The 23,225-nt window shown below is 42.7% G+C and overlaps 1 pseudogene; it reads left to right on the top strand.

Annotated features, from left to right (window-relative positions):
• The first annotated feature begins 16,663 nt into the window (after positions 1-16,663).
• LOC134371128 (large ribosomal subunit protein eL43-like) lies at positions 16,664-16,933 on the top strand (annotated as a pseudogene).
• Positions 16,934-23,225: the final 6,292 nt, after the last annotated feature.

Genomic DNA, 23,225 nt, shown 5'->3' with positions numbered 1-23,225 from the left:
ATCTGAAATAGTAGATATGGGAAAAAACTCACTAGGGTGAGTCAGGCTCCTCACCTCCGGGCACTGACCAGGAGCAGAAAGTGTAGAATCAGATCAAAATCTCATATCCTGGGCAGCTTTTCCATATCTCTGGTTCTCTGTAACCAGCAAGATCTCCATGGTGTGGTCATAACTAAAGGGTTTCTCTTTCTCTTCATATCTGAAATAAGAAATCACCCCAGCATTCACATCCATCAGGGAAGAGCCACCATTCCATCACCTCTTGATTATTCTCATCACTGCTTTTGTGGGGTGAATGTTTTTAAAAGCTATGTATATCCTAAGACTGTTTTTGTTTCCCTGTTATTACATGCAACTGGGGTACCCAAGAGGAGGAAAGAAAAAAGTCTGCATGGACCACAGGCAAGGACCTAACAGGGAGAACAAGGGGACAGACATCTCACTGAACTAGTACAGGCCAGGCATAAAATCAGACAGCTCAAGGTCATGTCCATATGGTAAATGCTTTCAGAAGCATGAGATACCAAAGTTCAGAGGTCACCAACTCAACTGTCTATAGGAGCCAGGCAGATAAATGAAGTGTGTGGCTGACTAGGGGAATACAACAGGGAGCAGCAGAGTCTTTGGCCAAACTATGTGAAAGTTAACAAAATGCATCTAAGTCACATCTGGGCTGAGGGTCCCCATTTTTTAATGCCCTGCCATAGGTTCTGATGGCAAAGAGGTAAGGAGCAAAGAGATCAGCCAAAAAGGAAAGGAAAGAAAAGGAAGGAAGATAGGGTCTGTGTGAACACCATATGCCTGGGGCTTGGGCTGTAAAATCCAGAAAATGAGAGGTCAAGAGTATTAGTCTGTTTCTGTTGCTAACAACAAAACATATGGAACTGGGTAATTTACAAAGAAAACGAAATTTATTGCTTACAGTTTCTGAGGCTGGGAAGTCCAAAGTCCCAGGAGCACATCTGGTAGTGGCAACAGTGACCCAGGGGTCTCACACTGCAAGATGGTGGAAGCACAGAGAGAGAACTTCTCATGTGCTCTTCTTTTAAAACCCTCCGAACCACACCCCCGAACACCATCATTAATCCATTCACAACTACTGCACAGTCTTACAGTCTAATCTCCTCTTCAAGGCCCCACCTTTTAGTTACCATAATAGGATTTCACACCCTCAACAGTTACAGTGGGGATTATGCCTCGTGAGGCTGGGGGGGCATCCAGTCCACAGCATCGATGAATGGACAAAGGGGAGGGCAAGCAGGCATGGGGACCACAGTGGCATTCACTGCAGAATCAGATGCTCTATGAGCCAGGGGTTCCCTGGGTGCTAGTACTGATAATGCAGAAAAGAGAACACAGTCTGATGGCCTGATACTGGGAATCCACGGGACAACCAGGACCCGTGGGTGCTGCACCACACACCATCTGTCAGGGAAGAGCTGCCCTGGTGAGCACGGTCGTGTCTGAGGTGAAGCCTCGTGTGTGGGAGGAAGAGAGTCAGAGGGAAGGGGCAGCTCTGACAGGCAAAATAAAAGCCCACATCCTTCCACATCATTCATTTCATAAACAAGCATTTATTTCCTGCTAATCTGTATATTGTATAAAGTCAGCTGAGGTTACAAAGATAAAAAAGTTAGTTACTGAGAGTGAGTGCTTATTCTGGGTCAACAGGAAGAAGAGATTATTTGGCACCAGGGTTGACTATAAACTCAGATTTGGCAACATAACAGCTCACTAATCACAATATTTGGAATGCTAACATTGTGTACATTGAATGAAATAGATACATAGTTGATGCTCTCAAAAGTACTAAAAGAGTAAATCATATAGAGGAAAAGAAAATTTAGATCATTATCAAACTTTTTGAAAACACTTTTTATGTCAGTAGAAAATAGAGTAACATATTTAAAATTCTCAAGAGAATGTGAGCCAAGGATTTTATCTCCCATAAAACTGACCTTTAATTATAAAGGTTACAAACAAAGTGTTATCAAGAAAGTAGGGAACAGTGTTCTCCTGAGCGCTTCCTACTAAATCTGCTAGAGAAAGAGCTTTAATCAAAATGGCTAGAGACAGTGATGCGAGGACTAGTGATAACCATGATGTATATGGCTACCTGTGGAAATAAGACTAAATGAGTGTTAAAAGGGAGATATTTTAGTATATAATGGTTATAAGAGCTGATGATACATATGTAGTGAACCATAAAAAAAGGAAAGGAATGAGTATGGCATATGTCACAGAAATTATACTGTTTTCAGTAATCATAGCTGGTGATGGTAGTATTTATGTTGCTATTTACAGACTACTGTATGTGTATATGTGTAATATGTGGCAATCAGATAGGTAATTGTACAATATTCCGTCTCCTCTGTGACTAAAAAAACAGGATTCTAAGTGTGGAAGAAAGGAAATACAAATGTAATATATAAGAGATTGAACAAAAATCCTGTAGTCTTGAACTTGAATTGGAAAAATCATTATGAACTCACAAAGTATTTTACCTTTATATGAGTATATATGTTTATATGTAAATATGTGTGTGTGTGTATTTTTCCCAGCTCTGACCAGTGAAAAGGCCTACAAATAATAACCAATCCAGTTGATGAGCACCCTTAGTGCCTGGATTATGGTCCTGAAATATCTTTTCTAAGAAACCAGGGATTCTTGGAGAAATGGCTGATTCTAGGTCTAGGCAGGAAATGTACAAGGTAAGCCCGATCAGTTCAATATATCTGACAGCAGGAAGCTATCAAGATTACTAAGGTCATGTCAGAAGGGGTCAGGAGCCTACTGACAGGGCCCCATTGGTCAAAGATGGAACAATCTGAGTCTAAGTAAAAATTACAATTTCAATAGATTGAAACCCATCAAATATATTTAATTCCATGAACTGATAATGATTTAAAAAAAAAAAAAAACACCTAATTGGTCAGCTGCTGAGAATGACAGGAAATCAATTCTTTTTTTTTTTTTTTTTTTTTTTTTGTCGCTTTCGTGACGGGCACTCAGCCAGTGAGTGCACCGATCATTCCTATATAGGATCCGAACCCGCGGCGGTAGCATCGCTGCGCTCCCAGCGCCGCACTCTACCGAGTGCTGCCACGGGCTCAGCCCAGGAAATCAATTCTTGAAAACTGGGTAAATCAAAGGAAAGAATCAAGCATTTATACTGCTTTTCCTATGTGAATTGTACCATTGGGCAATCAAGTAACAGTGAAGGGAAGTCTATGCTTATAAAATTATTCCAGCTAATAAATCAAGTCAAAAAGACAGAGTTTGACTATCACCATTCCGTAATCCCCAATAAATTAATAGATCTAGACACTGAGGATCAACAGCTGGTAACATCAAAAAAGAGTGGAAAAACCAGACCTCAGGAGCCTACCAATAAAAGAATACAATGCCATCTGTAATTTTGCCAAAGGGATCAAATCTGAGTCTGATCAAGCCTCTGAATCTAGATGCAAAAAATAGAGGACAAAGGAATAGTTGAACTGGTACCATGAGGGTGCATCTTTCCTATTAGTAAGACTGTGGGAAACTCTGCAGATCAAACAGCCCAGATCCTTCAACAAACAAATTATTTTTTTTTAAGGGAGAAGAATGGTAAGGGGACCTGTAGATTAAAAGAGTCCTAAAGGACACATCGAACTTTTTTTAAAAATGAGTAAGACTAAAAATGGGTCAGACTGCTCACGAGTGATAAAGCCATAGGAAGATGCAAGAAAGTGATTACTGTAAAAGTTGGGATGACGTTTACTTTTGGAGGGACAGAAAGAAATGCAATCGGGGTGGGGTATGAGGTTTTGGGTGGCTGGCAAAGTTCTATTTCCTGATCTGAATGCTGGTAATTTGGATATTTGCCTCATAATAATTTACCAAGCTGTGTATTTGTTTTGTGTGGCTTTTTAGTACTTGTGTTTCATTTCACAATGAAAAGTAAAAAAAAATAAATAAATAAAAGTGTTAAGTAAATCTAGGAGTGACAGCACAATAGCCAACCAATGTAAAGAGCTGCAAGATGTCCCTTGGTACCCGGCAGAGGAGTGTGGGGACACACGAGTAAATCAGCTGGAACCAGCCTCTCACGTACTTCTGTTTCAATGAATTTCTCATTTAAGGTAAATGATTTCATCTACACTGTTTTGATTAAAATTTGCCTCATGACGTTTTAAATTGTTTTAAAAGCTTACAACAAATGACATGTTCCAAAATATCTCAAGGGCAATCTCAATTCAAAATGACCTCCTGGATGTCTGCTGGAATTGCAGAAGCTGTTGGGCGCTGCGTTCTCACAGACACGAGTTTACGCACAGCACACTCCAGGAGATGGGGGTGACCAGCACCACACAGCCCTGCGGTTCATCCTTCTCCTACTGAAAACAGTAAAATGTAAAGAAGACAACATGGATACAAGCTAGTAGTAGGACTGGACTTGCTGGAGAAGTAACAGCCTTTGAGAGTTCACAAAAAACGAGGGAATTTGTGGCAGTTTCATTGGGGGTAATACTGCTGAGCTGCCAGGGTGTGAATCCCAGCTCAGCCAGGAATCTGCAGCAGGTCATTTAACTCTCTAAGCTTCAATTCCTCGTCTGTAAATAAGGATTAACAATAGTGTCTTTCTCACTTGTCCATTCTGAAGACGAAATTAAATAATGTATATAAGGCACTCAGTACAGTGCCTGGTCCATCGGAAGTACTCAATAAATGTTTGCCATGTAATTGGGGTGGGAAACATTTCCAGAAACATAAGGAACTCTGTTTGATAGACATCTGGGTTTAAATGCAGGATCCTTTTCCCAAAGTAAGTAATGCTATTTTTATAAACCCATGATCTTAATAAAAAGCCACAGTTAGTAGCAATTAAGTATAGGTGATTTTCAGTACCTTCATACCAATGTTTTTTTCTCTCCCAACTACCTACCATTATGGGTGGTTAGTTTTAATTTTAATAAAACCTGGGATGATTATTATCAGGAGTAGTGGTGGCCTTAGCTGGACCACCTCCAGGGCAAGGGAGTCTGCGGCTTCTGTGGATGCTATTTGTCTACCCAATAACCACGCCCCTCTCACTTCTTCCTATTGGCACAGCCAACCTCCCACAATAGAGGTTCTCCCTCAAAGCCACTCACTCACTTTCACAGCTTCCCTTGAAGCTGTGACTCATTTCTGGCCAATGAGATCCAAGGAGGCTTCAGGAAAGATTTTACCCCTGATGAAAAGAGACAGACACTGCAAGAGAACAGATTTATCCCTGTCTTCCCTGTGTCCCACCCCTCCACACACATACACACACACTTCCCGCCTTTGAATGAGGATGGCAGGAACCAGTGATACCCATTGCTGAAGAAGCCATTTTCTGCCCATGGGACAGCAAGTCTGCAGACAAAAGAGGCATCATGCTAAGGATGGGAGAGCCGAGGAACAGAAAGAACCTGGTCCCTGATGACACTATTAGAGCCACTGATCCAACCCTGGGTCTGCCCGCCCCCAGACTGCCCTTTATATAAGATAATATAATGCCTTTACTCTTCAAACCACGGTTAGTTGAGCATTCTCTTACCTTCAGCCTAAAGCATCTTGACTGTTATGAACTGAGTTGTGTCTCCCCTGCTTGGTTTAAAATTCATATGTTGGAACTTAAACACCAAGGTGATGATATTCACAGGTGGGGCCTTCTGGAAAGTGACTAAGTCATGAGGGCCCTGTCCTCATGAACGGATTGAATGTTCTTATAAAAGAGGTTGAAGGGGGTGTCCTACTGTCCTTTGTCTTATTGCCTTTCATCTTTTCTGTCGTGTGAACACAGCATCCATCACTTTTGTCCTTTTCCGCCATGAAGGATGCACCAAGAAGGCACCATCGGGGAAGCAGAAAACAGCCCTCACCAGACACCAAATCTGCTGGCACCTTGATCTTGGACTTCCCAGCCAAGAACTGTGAGAAATAAACTTCTGTTCTTTATAAATTACCCAGTCCCGGGTATTTTGTTATAGCAGCACAAATGGACTAAGACACTGCCCAAAATCCATATGTTGAAGTCCTAAGCCCCAGTATCTCAGAATGTGACTGTATTTGGAGATAGGACCCTTAAAAAAGTGATTCAGTTAAAATGAGGCCAATAAGGTGGGCCCTAAGCCAATCTGACTGGTGTCCTTATAAGAGGAGATTTAGACACACAGAGAGACTCTAGGGGCATGCACACAGAGAAGCTGAGAGAATTTGCTGCCAGCAGATCTGAGCTACAAGAAATATTACAGAAAGTTCTTTCTTCAGACTGAAGGACAAGAAAATACCTGATGGAAATTTGTGTCTACACTAAAAACTGAAGAGCCCCAAATATACTAAATAAGTGGGTCAATATAAAAAAAAACCTTTTTTTCCTGTTCTAATTTCTTCAAAGGATAATTATTTAAAGAAAAAAATGATTTGTGGGGGTTATACATGTGTAGCAATAAATCACATGACAATCATAATGCAAAGAGTATTATTTGTAATACCCTTCACAAAAGTGATTGTGATGGACTGAATTGTGTCCCCCACAAATTCATATTTGAAGCCCTAACACCCAATGTGACTGTATTTGGAAATAGGCCTTTAATAAAGAGGTAATTAAAGCTAAATGAGGTCATAAAAGTGGGCTCCTAATCTAACATGACTGGTGTCCTATGAAGAGAGAGAGACACCAGGGATGTGCACACATAGAGAAAAGGCCATCTGAAGACTCACCCGGGAAGGTGGCCATTTGCAAGCCAAAGAGAGAGGCCTCAGGCGAAAACAGACCTGCTGAAAACTTCATCTTGGATGTCTAGTGTCCGGAACTGAGAAAAAGTGTTATTGTTTAAGCCACCCAGCCTGTGGTATTTTGTTATGGCAGCCCTTGCAAATACACTGATAAAGTACACCATTTATTATCATGACTATACAAACACTAATGCAACCATAAAAGGGAAAAGAACTTACAAAAGACTGAGTAAAGGGTAAAATTAGGGGTGGATATGCTTGAAGGAATGCAGAGTCAAGGTATGCACCAGAAAGAGTGGGGTTCTTAATTCTCTGCCCCTGCCACCTGTCTCCGCAAGTCACTACCCACCCTCTCCATCTGCCCCATTTTCCAGATGGTGAGTCTGGGAGATCCTGGTGCGCTGGACTCTGGAGGACGGCTGACTAGAGAGGAAGGCTGGGGCCAGACTCAAATTAGTCCATTTTCATACTTCTTAGTCCCTGATCAAATATTTAAACCTAGAGGAAAAAAGCAATGGTTCTACTAAAATTAGTACTATGTATCACCAGTAACAGACCTTCATTATTTATCATTTCCATGGCCCCTATTAGAATGATAAATTGAAAACTGCCCAGAATTCAGAAATAGGGAAGAAAGTCTCATGTACTGGCATAACCCAAAATTGAAAAAAAAAAAAAAAAAAAAAAAGTAACAAGAAGGAGGAAGTTATAGCTAGATGGCATCAAAGAAAAAATGGTTTGTTCTCCATTTTTCCATTGCCTCCTGTTACAAAATGAGTGGGGCACTCTGAGAACAGGATAGATTCCTTGAGTTACCAGGACCTCAAGACAGAGGAATAGGTCCAAAGTAGGAAAATAGGCCACTTGACAACTCAGAATCTTGGGCTGGGCTTGGGCTCTCCCAAACGTGGGCCACTCTTGAAAAAAGGATGCCACTCCTAGATCAGTGACACACCACGCAAACTGAGGTGTGCACATATCAGCTGGTGCACTAGATTTATAATGTCAGTATTATTGGGGACACAAAATCTAGATGTTCAACTCTTGAACACTGAGCTGATTCTCCAATGTCTCTTTTCTTGGCTTTTAATTCCTGGATCAATTTGTGGGACACCACTGTTGGTTTGGGTTGTTATTTTGTTCTTGACCAGGTTCTCATCAATATTTTTCAACCCAGTGAGGACCTGCCTGAAAAACCACTTTGTTATTTCTTAAGATGGGTACACAGGTGTTCATTTTGTGTATGCACGTTCATTTTAATCTTCTTTAAAGCACCCTGTACTTTCAGAGATTTGCTTTCTGCTGTGAAAAAAACAAAAACCAAAAACCAAAAACCTACAGACATCTGCTGCCTGAGTTTCTTTATAGAACAAGAATCTCAGTATCTCAGAATGTGAAAATGGGCCTCCAAGCTTGGGGTTCTCAATCTGGTGTGCACCGGTCACCTGGGGGCCTAGTTAGAAATACAGATTCCTGGGCTCAGCCTTTGGTAATGCTGCAGTAGGTTGGAGCCCAGGAATCTGCACTTTTTGTATCAAGCTTCCAAGGTGATTCTAACTCACAGGCTGGGAGCTACAGCCCCGGATGAGCCCTAAAATACAGCACACTGAACAAATTCAAAGTTTCATTTGGTGTTAACACCTTTCTGGCTGCCCCGACAATCACCTTCTCAAACTGCCCTACCTCGGCAGAACCTCCCTTCTAGAGAGGCGATAAGCACTACAGGTATACAGAGCAGGGACTCCTGGACTCCTCAGGAGGCTGTTTACACAGGGTCTCTTACCCTGGCAAGTCATAGCAGCCATTCCTTCAGGCACTATCAGTTGTTCCAGGCCATAAAAGCAAAGGCTAAGTGTGTACAAACAGAGGTCAGCACCGGATGCTGGGGAGACCTGAGCTCATTCACCCCTCCCAGGTAAACTCGGTGAGTCACTGGGGGCCTATCTCTGCACCAAGGCAAAAGGAATTCCATGCTAAGTCAGGACTGCTCTGCCCCTTGAGGGCAGTGAAAGTAGTATCTAATCAAACACCAAACCTTTCCCAGAAAACTACCTCATTTCTTCAAAGAACTTGAAGGAAAAATGAAGAAGTTGTTTCCTGATCGCTGAATAGTGGAAACAGGCACTGGACCTATTTCTTGAAGATCTGAGTCATCAACATTTGTCCTAGACTTCGCAATCTGTTGCCAACATTGTGCCTGCATTTTTTCTCAGAAGACCGTGACAGTTCTTGCTGTGTCTGCGTTTGTGTCAGAGTCTGAACACAGCCAGATGAAGAGCCCAAGACACGAAAGGATGAGTGTAGTTAGGTCTCCACAACACACACCACAACCTCTGTCTCTCCCATTTTTGTTAATAGCTATGTTATAAGAAACTCAAAGAAACTCATTTTTTAAAAGAAACAAGAGTCAGAAGTGGGGAAGGCTTGAGCTAAATGAATTTCGTTTGTAGGAGTAAGTGCCATACTTAGAGAAGGTACTGGCCAGGTGGGCTGTTTCTTACTTTTTGGCTCCTTTCAAATATTCAAGAGTGTACTGTGTGCCTTGCCAAGTACCATGTTTCTAGAAAAGCTTGCCCTCGTGGACCACCTTACAGATGTGGTGCCTGTCCTCTGCTTCCCACAACTCACACGACTTCCCCTGAGGACACGCCAGCCCGAGTTCCTTTGTGACATCAATGGCAGCTGTCTGTCTTGTATAATCTGGTTTCACCTATTACCTATTTTAAACATGGGAGTTATGAAAGGCCAACCCACTACTCACAACTTAATTGTGACAGTTCTTTTAAAAGCACAGGGAGGCTTACCGGAGACCATGGCTCTTCTTCACGCTCAGATACATAAAACCCAAACGTTCTGCACTGGCTCATTTATCTTTAGCAGCAGCAGCATTTCCCTTATATAGTCATGTGACCCTGCAGCTGGGAATCATTGAAATTGTGCTACATTAACCCCATTCTCTGGGCTCCTCTGGCATGGTTAGAGACAAAAAAAAAAAAAAAAGGTTCATGCTAAAAGCACATATGGTACAAGTTACCACTCTCCCTCTACTCCACTGTGGCCCGGGACGAACATCATCCACTTCAAGGGAGACCTACTTAGCTAATCCAACAAAGTCTACCGTTTGCTGGGTGCCTTCCACACAGTGACAACAGGCAAAAAAAAATTCTGGTTTAATCCACACAGCAATCCTCTAATGTAATACTGTCCCCAGTTTTTAGGTGAAGCAACAGGCTCAGAAAGCTGAAGTAAATTACCCAAGTTCACACAGCCAGGGGTGGCTGAGGCATAAGCGGCTGATTTCAGCAAAGTCATCTGAATCAACCACTTCTCTGTTTTTAATTGACACATAGTAATTGTACATGTTTATGGAGTACAGTGTGATGTTTTTGATACATGTAAACACTGTGTAATGATCAAACCAGGGTAATTAGCAAATCCATCACCTAAAACATTCATCCTTTCTTTGTAATAACATTCAGAATCTTTTTCTAGAATTAACACTATAATGCTGTTTACTATAGTCACCCTACTGTGCTATAGAAGACCAGAACTTATTCCTCCTAACAGTAATTTTGTACCCATTGACTAATCTTTCCCCGTTGTCCCCTCCCTTCTGCCCTCCACAATCTCTAGTAACCACTATTCTACTCTCTACTTCTATGAGATCAGCTTTTTTAGATTTCCAAATGAGTAAGATCTTTTGAGAAGTACTTGTTTCTGTGCCTAGCTTATTTCACCTAACCTAATGTCCTCCAGGTTCATCCACATTGCCTCAAATGACAGGATTTAATTCTTTTTTATGGCTGAGTAGTATTCCATTGTGTATATATAACAAATTGACATTTCTCAAGTGAAGACATACAAATGGCCAACAGGTACACGAAAAAATGATCAATATCACTAATCATCAGGAAAATGCAAATCGAAGTCACGATGAGATATTATCTCAGCCCCGTAAGAATGGCTATTATCAAAAAGACAAAAAATAACAAATGCAGGCCAGCCATCAAAATAAAATAAAATAACAAATGCTTGTTAGGAGAAAGAGAAACTTTTACACACTGTTAGTGGGAATATAAATTGGTACAGCCGTTATGGAAAAAAGTATGGAGGTTCCTAAAAAAGAACTACCACATGATACATCAATTTCACTACTGGATATTTATCCAAAGGAAATGAAATCAGTATATTGAAGAGAGGTCTGTGCTCCCATGTTTATGGCAGCACTATTCACAGTAGCCAAGACAGGGAATCAACCTAAGTGTCCATCAGTGGACAACTGGAACCAACCACTTCTTGGCTATACTAAAGTTACCTTTATTCCCAATGTTTAAGGAAACTACAAGTGGAATTTTGAACTTAATTCCGTACTCTGTTATTAAAAAAACTAACCCAGATTTGTTTACAAGATAGCTTGGGGTGCTCCAACGGAGGTCCATTCCTGTGACCACACCCCACCCCTTTTTTTCTTTTCACCGGGGAAGAGCCGTACGCCTTGCCCCTGTCACCATGACAGAAATATTATCATGTTGGTCTAAAATCCCTCCTGTTCTATATGAAAAAGTACAACCCTAGGAAAATAACCTTGCTGATGACCAGCAAGCTTTGCAGCTGATTCTGAACCTCAGCTACCTTGGTTCTGTGCCATAAATACTTGCTTCTAGAGATAAAAGCAACTGCTCTCTAATAGGACGGGGTTGGTATTATTTGATTATCTCTGAGCCTGTGATATTTTTAAACAAGTTTCTCAGGTAATTTCTATGCTTAAACGTAAAAGTCCAAGAAAACAAAATCCTACAAAGTCAGGTTTATTGCAGTTGTATCACTGGTTATTTGAAACAGATGTCAGAAGAAATGTGCTTATTTCAGTTTCTTATTATTGAGAAACAAAAATGTTTTGAAAACAGTTTTACTGTCTTGACTAAGGAAGCACCTTTGCTTTCCTTGGTGAAGCACAAGAGAATTCTGAATTCATTTTCACTACTAGCAACTTATCTTCAAGGACCCCTTCTTATCAACATACATCTTTGTGCAAATTACCTACCCTCTCAGATCCCAGGTCTTCACGTAACATGAGAGAGTTGTGCAGTACCAGGCACATAGTTAAGAGCTCAGTAAATGTACACTATGTGTATGAATGGTGGTCGCTTCCTGCAAGCTGCACTGAGGAGCTGGACACCTCCAAATTGAATAACAGCAAACGTTATGGTTGAAGACCACAGGCCAGGTGGTTTCTAAGGTGCTTCTTGCCCCTGATATTCTAGAATTATCCACCCTTCACTTGTAGCTCATTTCCTCCTCTTCAAGCCAAAATGTAGAATAAAAACTAACTGACCTCTGCTGGATATGATTTGACCTCATTTACATTTTGTAACAAGGCTAATTTTTTTTTTTTTTTGACCCTCCATGAATCACTCATTTTCAGCTGCTGGCAGTACCACTAGAGGACAAAAGTCTAGAAACTGCTGTCAGCTCAGACTCCAGGGCCACTAGTCATCAAAGCCAGTGATGGGAGAGCGGAAGTGAACTCTTAGGCACTGGGAAACATAAAGGTTGGGGTGTTAAAAATGCCTTTTCTGTGTCTGTTGAGTTTCTACTGTATGCATTTGGCATTATATGCAGTATGTAGGCAGTGTGAGGAGATGAGGTGACAAAATCTGGCATCACACAGTGCCTTCACTTCTGCTTCAGAGCCAGAGATCCCTGGGAATGCCACAGTGGGGTAGATTGTCCCAGTCTGGCCCTTGTGCACATCCCCATTGTCCAAGTTAGTGCCCCTGGTACTGAAGTTACATTAATGCCCCCTTTATCCTCCCCCTTTCCCCTCTGTGAGAAAACAGGCAGCTCTTATTTGTCATCACTGTTTCTCCCCTGCCTCCTGGAAGTTATCCCATGTTTAACACCTTCAACTTCGAGGCAAAAATGAAGGAGGTGGGGAATGGATTATTCTGCATGGTGTAAAAGCAAAGCTTGATTCTGAGTACAAATGAAATCTCCAAGAAGAAAGTGTGTGTGTTACTTCCAAATCAGGCTATCTCCAGCAGAAGAGGATTAATTGGATCAATTAACTATGAGATCAATTAAGTCTGTAGTGCCTAGCACTGTGGTAGACTCAACTTCAAGGATCAACTATTTGAAGTTCCCCAAGCCATAAAATGCGGAGAAATCTGCTCCTTCCTGCCCTTGGCATTTCCTAATGAGTACCGCTTAGACGCAATCATTTCTATCCACACACCCTTTCCTCCAATTTCAACAGAATGAAGAATTGCAAAGACTAGGCCTCCTAAAATACCATTCTTGGCCCATGCAATGTGTCTACCCCCCAGTTTCTGCCATTCTGTTTAGGATCCCAGAACAGCCAGTCCTCACAACAGCTCAGTGTCTAGCAATACAGTTAGAAATAGAAAATTAAGAGACAACAAAGATGTAAATTCCCAACTGACGCAACCCTTTTCTCGCTAAGTTTAAAAACATCAGAACAAAAGGCATAATCAAGTAAAAGTTTCCCTTAAAGAAAATGTTTAAAAGGCCCAAGGTGAAGGATCACTGCACTTTTGGTACAACTTTTCTATATTCAGTGATTTATTAATGATTCTTAAATCATCAGGTAATCTACATGAATATAATGGCTTGTAAGGTCTGTATTTGTCAATGCAAAGAGCTTAAAACAAAACTTTCAAAACCTAAAGAGTTCATATTTTACAGGGAGGAAGGTGATAGCTCAGTTCCATAAATCTTATTTACTAAAATTACAGGTAAAAATTCAAAAGGTGGGCAGTGAGTGGGGGAGGCAATTAATGCATATGGAAGGGCACAGCCATCTGAAAAATCTACAAGAATGCTAATTGTGTCACTAGCTAGCATATTAACAATAACTTGCTGACTTAACTTCCCATGAAAGGTCTAATTAGAAGGTGGCAATAAATGTTTCCAGGTGTTTAATTAAGTGCCATAATTATTTCTTTCCTTAAAGAGAGATGGAGTCATATGTTTACATTGCAAAGTATAATGTTTCCTTAGTTAAAACAGTGTGGAAACACTTTTGTGTAACATAGGATTCAAAGCAGGATAAAAATATCTGCTGTGATAAGCAGCTCTTAGAGTGATTTATCAACTCAACTTTAATTTGCCAATGCACAATGGTTCCCTAAAGCCTACCCTGTTCTGGTTATATCCTTCAGCCACATAATTTTGTTATCCTTACACCCCAATGAATAATTTCTACTCAAAATGTCATTTCCCTACCAGCATCTCTTAAATGGATTCTTATCAAGGAAGTGGGAGAAATTTTATGGGTATTCTACTTTCATAGCAAGAACATAGCAAGAGTAAACAGATGTAGAAGAAAGAACTCGGAGACTATTAGAACTAGATGGGACCTGAGTAACCAGGCAATCATCTTACAGATGAAGAAATCATTATAGATCTACTAAAGTTCAATACTGCTGTCATGACAGCAAAGCTATCAATCAACTTTTAAAAAAATATATAGAAATAACCCCTGCACTGAAAGAGTACTACCCCCGCCACATGAAAGTAATTTATGGAGGGATGGAATCAGCAATCTTAAACAACCCAAGGAATTTGTTGTTTTGTTGTTTCAACACTGGGCTGTCAACTACTGTTTTCGTTCCTTCCATGATTCCTCTCCGGGTACTGCTTTCTACCTCGTGCTGTGTTTTAGAGAATCGTTTGGTTTCAAAATATGGTGTCACCAAATAGGTGCCCGAGCCTATTGGTTGGTCAGCCTGGTATGGAACGTATCTATCAGCCTCCTTGGGTCCTAGGAACCTGAGCGCTCATCAGGTGTCCTTGCAGCAGGTGCTGAGGGCTTGGCGCACACACACACACACACACACACACACACACACACACACACACACACACACACACACACACACACACACACACACACACACACACACACACACACACACCCCTTTCTTCTTTCTGGTCCCTGCGGTTAGATTACAATCTCAGGCCAGCATCTTGGACTGCAATCTGGGGCATCCTGATAACCCGGGCAGTCCTTTCGCCAGCACGTGCGGTTACAAACGTGACACATAGCGGGAGCCGTGTCTACAGAACGAAGGAAGAAACGGCCAGTGGGGCTCAGGGAAAGAGGTGGAGGTTAAGGGGTCGGCCCTAGTCGGTAAGGGTTGCTGGCCGGGGATCTCGGGTCCTCCTGAGACGCGGTAACCGGGTAAAACTCCGGGGAATTTCCGAGGCTGTGCGCTCCTGCACCCACTCACACGCACCCACTCATGCCCACTGACACTCACTCGCTCCAGGAACTCTCGGTGAGCTGGAAGCGCGCCCGGGAGCAGCAGCAGCCCCGTCGCCAGGGAGCCCCGCGAGGTGTGCGCGGGACCGGCGCGCTCGAGAGGCACTTACTGGGAGAAGGGGGCGCGGCGGCGCCGGGACGCGGACACGCGAACTGGGCGGTCTGGCGGCGCGGAGTCCCGTAGTCGCTCGACGGCTCGCGGGCGCCCGAGGACTTGATCAGCCTAGCGCGGGCCAGAGAGGGCGGGAGAAGAGGAGCCGGGGGCCGGGGGCGGAGCGGGCAGGGGAGGAGCCGGGAGCCCCGGGGCGGAGCGGGCAGGGGAGGCGGGGCCGGCGGGGGTCGGAAGTGGCCCCGACACCCGAGAGCCGGGAGCGGGGTGGGGCAGAGGCCCAGACCTGTGGGCAATAGGGGCCAGGACCCGCTTGAGAGAGACGCTGGGAAGATGCTATCTATCCCTCGTGCCTTTCCATTTCTTCAGTTGTAAAAGTGAGACACCAACCTCGCAGTATGTTGAGATGGTGAAAGGAGGGCGTGCACGTTTGCACTGTGCCTGGCACCTCACAACTACACGTCTGCTGCCATGACTATTGGTTATCAATGTGATGATCCGTGGAAGTCCCTTAATCCCGTCCCCTCTTAACTTTAGGCTTTTCAGCCTCTGCTGGCCTTAAATCCACCCGGCGATAGCTGACGCGCTCCCGCTCCCCGGCTCCCATTGGTGGAGAGTGCGGGGCTTCCTCTCGGAGTTAAAGGCTGTCGTCTCCGGGGAAGCCAGCGGTTTCAGCCACCGCCGCGGGCTTCCTTGTGTCTGCCTTTGCCGGCGAGCCGAAAGTTGAGTCTCCTCAGGAGACACCAGGGAGATCACCAGGATGGGGCAGAATCTGGGTCTTCCTTTTGTTGAGGAGCCCTGACCCGGGGCAGCCGTTGTCAAGAGCAAGGGACCTTCGTGGGAGTACAGTGAAGCCATCCGTGCCATAAACATCTAATAAACACCTACTACGTGGTAGCTCTGTGAACAGGGCTAGGAAAAGTAATAGTACTAGCAGTACGTAATATGTATAGATCACCGTTCTAATCTTCACAACCATCTATGAAGTACATCCTACAGCTACCCCAATTTTACAAAGGGAAAGGGAAACACAGGTAAAATGGCGAGCCCAAAGGAAGTCCCACGGCTAGGAAGTGGCAGAGTCTGCCTGGGAGACAGGAAAGCAAACGCTGGAGAGGTGAAACAGACAGACACAATCACAACATATTTGGGCTTAATGCAAGAGATAAGAGTATACACAAGGTCCAGTGGTGTTTAAAAGAGGATACTGTCCTGTAGTTATAGCTTTGGGGAGGGGACGTCAGGAAGATCTTCCTGAAGGAGGTGATGTTGAGCTGGGTTTGGAAGAAGGAATGGGAGCTATACAAGCAGCTGTAAGAAGAAAAGTGTCACAGTAAACTTTTTTCTTTTTTTGTTTTGTTTTTTGTTTTTTGGGTTTTTTTGCAGCTGGCCAGCTCAAGGATCGAACCCTTGGACCTTGGTGTTATAAGGCTGTGCTCTAACCAGCTGAGCCAACCGACCATCCCTAGCAAACACTTTCACGCATTAGAAAGGATAGGATGGCCTACCTAGTTCGTGGCGACATGGCTAAAAGTACCAAGAAGATCTGGATCATTGGTAAATACGAGACATGCTACGGTGCCTCCCTTCGAAAAATGGTGAAGGAAATTGAAAACAGCCATGTATACTTGCTCCTTTTGTGACAAAACCAAGATGAAGAGATGAGCAGTGGGATCCGGTACTGTGGTTCCTGCCTGAAGACAATAGCTGGAGGAGCCTGGACCTACAACACCGCTTCTGCTGTCACAATAAAGCCCACCATCAGAAGACTGAAGGAATTGGAAGACCAGTAGAGGCTCTACCATTTGAGACATCATTAGCCTATAATAAATGGGTTAATTTATATAGGGAAAAAAGAAAAGGATAGGAGAAGTGGAGTGATGGTTGAAATAGTGCTAAAACAACAGAAAGAACCAAACCCGAGGGCTTTCTTCCTATCGGAGCAAAAGAGCATTAATTTGAACCCGGGTTAGTAAGCCAGAAGGATTTTAAGAATAGAAGACATGTCAAATGTTGTTTTAGAAAGGTTAAACTGAAAACAACATAGAGGATCCCACAGCCAGTAAACTCCTTTAAGAAATTACTGAAATATGTCAGGGTGAGATACTGTGGTATGCAGAATAATGATTCCCTGGAAGATGTTCACTCCCTAAGACCAGAACCTTACATGGCAAAAGGAATTTTGCAGGTGTGCTTAAGGTTAAAAACAGAGTTGGGGAAATTATACTGAACTATGTAAGTGAGCCCAATCTAATTACATGAGTCCCTTAAAATGGAAGAAAAATGGGTCAGAGAAATTCAAAGTGCAAGAGGTACCCAACCTGAACCATAAGACAAGGACTGTGGGTGGCCTTTAGAAGCTGAGAATGGATCTCAGCTGACAGCCAACAACAACAAAAAATGGGAATCTCAGTCCTACAACCACAGGAACTGAATTCTGCGAATAACCTGAATAAGCAAGAAAATGGATTCTCCCTAGCACCTCTGGAAAGTTCCTCATCTTTACTGACATCAGCTTTACTGATGGGATGGGAGGGGGTGAGGGGTGGGAAGGAGAGTCATCTAGGTCGATTTACGGGGTTTTGGGATTAAAAGGCTCAGTCAATCATTGGTGGTGCTGCCCAGTAGAGGGAGGGACAAAGGTGGGTACTTCCTAAATAACATACCTCTGGAGTCTTCAGTGATACAACTAAATTAGAATTAAAAGGGTTTGCACACTCCCAGCCTTTCCCTCCCCCAGATAATTAGAAACTATCCCTGAATGCCCATGGACAGTGATATTTGTCAGCAACAATTGAGATATGCATTCATTTGCGGGCCGACCCCGTGGCTCACTTGGGAGAGTGAGACGCTGGGAGCGCAGCGGCGATCCCACCTCGGGTTCGGATCCTATATAGGGATGGCCGGTGCGCTCACTGGTTGAGTGCGGTGCGGATTGCGATCCCCTTACCGGTCATGAAAAAGACAAAAACAAACAAAAAAAAAAAGAGAGAGAGATATGCATTCATTTGCATCCAAATGCAGTCTACATCCACACTCATCTTGCCTTCCTTTTCCTCTTATCTCAGTGGATCTGAGCAAACCCACTCACCAGATCCAGTTCTCTGGGTCGTCCCTGAATCCTCCCTTCTATCTACAGGGGCGGTCCTCCATTAATTATTCTCTTTTATCCTCAACCTTTCAATTTCTATACTTTCCCTGCAAAGCATAAAAATGCTAAAATTAAAAAAATATATACAAAATTTAAAATTCTCTATGGATCCTACCACCTTCTCTCAGTACAACCCCCTTCTCTCAGTACCATATAGACCTGAGAGACCACGAGCACTAATGGCAGAAACAATGCAGAACCGCCATTGCCTCTGTTTACTTTTGCAGTTAGCAGGTGGGACATCTCTGCAATCTCAGGCAACTTGCATCACTGTCATCATTTCTTCCCTTTAACTTTGGTAAAAACATAGGATTTCTCTCCCTCCATCTTATTTCATAGTATGATAATGCTTAGAAATTAGCAAGATAATTCACTTTCCTAATCTTACTTGGGCCATTTCCTTTTCAAGCTAGCTCTTACATGTTTCTAGGAAGCTCCTAATTAACTAGTCTTCTATTTAATGACTAAATATATTTTAAAATAATTGTAGCTATGTCTGGATTGATGAATCCTCTCAGAACAAAAAACCCACAAACCACATAAATCACATGAAGCAGAGATAACTGTTACTATAGCTGCATGCCAAAAATACCTCTGTGCATGCCTTCTGTTTTTGCTTCTGCCCAGCTGAAGGTAAAGGAACTAACTCCAGACAAAGTCTTGACATTTAAAAAAATCTCCTGCCCCTGTTTTCTTGTGTACTTTTCTCTCTTGTTTCAAGCCTCTACTCTGCTTACTCAATGACAACCTCCTCGTTTTGAATATAAGGAAATAACTGCATGACACTGTGATATGTGCAACAAAATTGTATGCATAAATACTCCAGGAGGAGGGAGGAAGTGACTCACATTCTCTGGGTGAATGGGGAAGATTTCACACAGGAGGTTCCATCTAATTAAATCAGAAAGGATGAACTGGAATTCACCAAGCAGAGAGAAGGGCACTCTGGACAGAAGGAAGACAGACAAAAAAGGTTTAACATTTTCCAGTAGGCTACAAAGTATTGAAGCAAGGATGTGCAACTTAAATACAGCCCACAGAAATGTCTATGTGGCTTTTGTGCTTTAACTACATCTTTGTGGGCGTGTACCAATGAACATGCCTGATTCAAAGCACAGCTGTAATTTTACCATCCTCCAAAACCATTATCTGATTGTTCACTGCTTCAACTCTCTCTTTCCAGTCCTATTTATTTTTGGAGCATTATCATAACATCTAATCTTGTCCTTAAAGTAACCATGAGTGAGGTAAGGAGAATAGATATTTTTCCTAATAGAAATGGAGGTGCTGATTGGGTAGGGTAGGAGAATTGTTCAATGTCATGGCAATGAGAAACTCTGGAATAGAATAAAAATCAAGGTTTTAAGATCAATGGTCTTTTCCTATTACTTTAATAGACCTCAACTCCATCTCTTGACTATAACACATTACAAGTGGCTATACCTCCATCTTTTTTACTCTTTATACAGAATTACTTATCCTTCTGTAACATACGCACTAAAACACACCCCTCTGCCTAAGAAGGCTTCCTAGAACTATTTGCTGTGTCAAAGTGTGACTTTATCCACAATCATCGCCAATTGTGTTAGCCACCCTCCCTATGAAACCAAGTTGTTTATGTGTTTCCAGATGGCCACCTTGTAAGCCATTCTTCTATAGAATTTATAGCATTGTTGCTAGCTAGAACCATTCTTTTTCTGTGTTTGAACCCCTCGATTCTCTGTCTACATGGGTTCTTACCCACCTGAACTATTTTCTCCTTTTTGACTATCTCAAATCTCACATAAGGCTATCCCAAATAACACTACAAAAGGCAGTTTTGTTTTATCTTGTTTTTGAATATACAATTCTACTCTTTTGACTCCTTTTAAGTCTTTTTCTATAAATATGGCCTAAATTCCTGGCTCTGTTGATAGAGTTCTTTTGAGTACTTTCATCCACAAAATGCTAGTCCAAGTTGGGAACACTTTACCTGATTTTAAGCAAGCAAGGCTCCCATCTTAGTCCTGTATTGCTCCAAGCATAGCATCTTCCCTAGTGGGCTCTGATTCCCACCGTTCTTCTTCAATAGCCTCACTTCTTTCACTCTAATTACCAATCTTCAGAGCAAAGAGTTGGCATACTATTTATTTTCTGATCACAATTTTTTTTCTCCCTCCCTCTGTCCCCACCACCTCCATAGCAATGGCCTCATGGATTTTTAAAAAATTTATTCAATATTATTATGAATTTAAAATGATCTCAGAGTAAATATACTGCCAAGATTGTGGTTGTAAGTCCCTTTGTTAAGACGTCAGAAAGATTTAACAAGAAGATTTAACAGAGCCATGTAGACCCTGTTTGTGAAACATCAGGATTTCTAAGAATCTGAAGGTGGTATATCATGGCAATCTCAGAGAGGGCCCAAGGTAGAGAATAACCTATTTCAAAGAAACATGGGTATGGCTTTTGTCTAGTGAAATAGATTAGCATTTCACATATAAGAAACCCCAGAGTCTTTAAAGCAATTTTATTAAACTGAACCATAAAGAATGAGAAAAGTACGAAATATAAAGAGGTCTTTGAACCTTCAAATTTTCTGGCCAGGAAACAGGCTGAGAAGACTATTCCATTGAAAACATGAGCCACTTTCACAGAAAAAGAAGGATGACTCAATGACTCAGAGGATATAAAAATAAAATAAATAAATAAATAAAATAACCCAGAGGGTGGAGCAAGAGCTGTGGAGAATTACTTCCAGGGAAAAGGATTATTCAAGGAACTGGTGATATGTGCTTTGCTAAATTTCAGAATCTCTATGGACCAGGGACTTCTATGATTCTTATTTTCCCCTTTTGAATAGGAGATAACTATCCTATCATTGTCTCACCACTATATGTTTGATGTAAGGTAGGTATTTAACTTGTCTCCTTATTTCACAGCTTCTTCAGATTGAGAGGTATCATACTTAAAAAACCCCTAAAGGAGCCTAATCTACAGCTGGACCTGAATAAATGATGAAATCTTGGGATCAGGTCTGACTCTGTTGAATTAATAGGATGAAACTATTGGATTTTTTGGTTGGGAGTGAGTATATTTTGCATGTGGAAGGAACATAAATAATTTATGAACAGAGGATGAATCGTGGCAGATTTTAAATGGACACAAGTTCTTTGACATTTTTCCCCTTAAGAGGTGGAGTCTATGATCCCCCTTAAATATGGATGGATTCTGCATTTTTTGACCATCAGAATATGATAGAAATGACACCATGCAAGGTTCAAGGCCCAGCCTTAAGAGACTGGCAACTTCAGCTATCTCTTGGAACATTCATTCTTGGAGCCTGTATTAGTCCGTTTTGTGTTGCTTATAACAAAATATTTGGAATTGGGTGATTTATAAGGAAAATGAAATTTATTGCTTACAGTTTCTGAGGCTAAGTCCAAAGTCCATCTGGTGGTGGCAACAGTGACCCAGGGGGTCTCACACTGCAAGATGGTGGAAGCAGAGAGAGCAGAGAGAGCAGGACAAACTCTTCTCTTCTTTTAAAACTCTCAGAATCTCCCTCCCCAGATCTCTGGTGGGGCTGGTGGCGTGGGGCATCCCCAGCCAGTGTTGGGAGGGCAAGGAAGTACGGGCGGGCCGACTGTCACTCCACCACACCCTGGACTCCGGCCCCCGGTAAGCTTCCTGTTACAGGGAGGCAGATACCATCTCTGCAGCCACCAGTTTGGAAAAAAGCCTAACGAATTTCTGGTTGGGAATAGTGTGGTAGGAGAGTTCCCAGGTCCACTTGAACCTGCCGGAGAGCAGGCTGCAGGCGGGCGCTAGGCTCGGTTTATACCGGGGGGATACAAAGGTGAACAAGACCCGAGAAAGATCTACACAGTGCTACAAAGGCACCCAGAGCGACCGGTCGTCTGTGCCTAGCAGAAACCTGGTAGACTTCCTGGGCGAGGCGGTGCCGAGCAGGGTCTTGAAGGCCCAGCTGATAGACGAGGGGTACAGAAGACACGCCCCAGCCCAGCACAGTGCGCACAGAGCGGGGAGACGTGCGGCCAGGGAGGCGGAGACTCGACAGAAACCACACACCCGGTGGGGTCGCCACTGCACGATCTAACAGCCTGGGCCAGAGCACACGGAACCGGGAGAAGTCCTGCACAGGAAGTGAAAGCTCAACAGAGATCACACACCCTGTGGTACGTGATCCACCAGCCCAGCAGAGTCCAAGCTGACCAGAAAGGTGGCTCCCCAGAGAAGCCCAAGACCAGAGGCAACCACACACACAACGCACTAGAGGCCAACTGAGCAGTCACGGAGGGAGCCATACCAAATTGGCAACCACAGCAACATCCTAGTTAGTCATTAGTCTCAAACCGGTGGTCTGTGCAACCCCCTGCCACAATGAATAAACACCAAAAAAAAGATACCAGAAATACAAAAAATCAAGAAAGTACACCACCAAAAGTTAATAAATCTCAAACTCTAGATCCTATAGAACAAGAAGCCCTTGAAATGACTGACAAGGAATTTCGAGTGATAATTCTAAGGAAACTGAATGAGATACAAGAAAACTCAGCTAGACATCATGATGAAATGAGGAAAAGTATACAGGATCTGAAAGAGGAAATGTACAAGGAAATCAAACAAAAACACTATCTACAACCTAAGGAACCACCAAACACAGAAAGCAAACAGTAAATCAGAAAGCAAGGAACAAAAGACACCTAAGACAACCAAACAACCAATAAAATGCTAGGAATAAATCAACACCTTTCAATAACAACTCTTAATGGAAAAGGCTTAAATTCCCCAATTAAAAGACACAGATTGGCTGACTGGATCAAAAAGCAGGACCCAACTATATGCTGCCTACAAGAGACCCACCTCACCCATAAAGATTCACACAGACTAAGAGTGAAAGGATGGAAAAAGATTTACCATGCAAACAGAAA

This window comes from Cynocephalus volans, chromosome 2 (assembly GCF_027409185.1).
Source record: "Cynocephalus volans isolate mCynVol1 chromosome 2, mCynVol1.pri, whole genome shotgun sequence".
Classification (NCBI taxonomy): domain Eukaryota; kingdom Metazoa; phylum Chordata; class Mammalia; order Dermoptera; family Cynocephalidae; genus Cynocephalus; species Cynocephalus volans.
The sequence above is the reverse complement of the archived record's forward strand: the minus strand, read 5'-3'. Positions and strand labels throughout refer to the sequence as shown.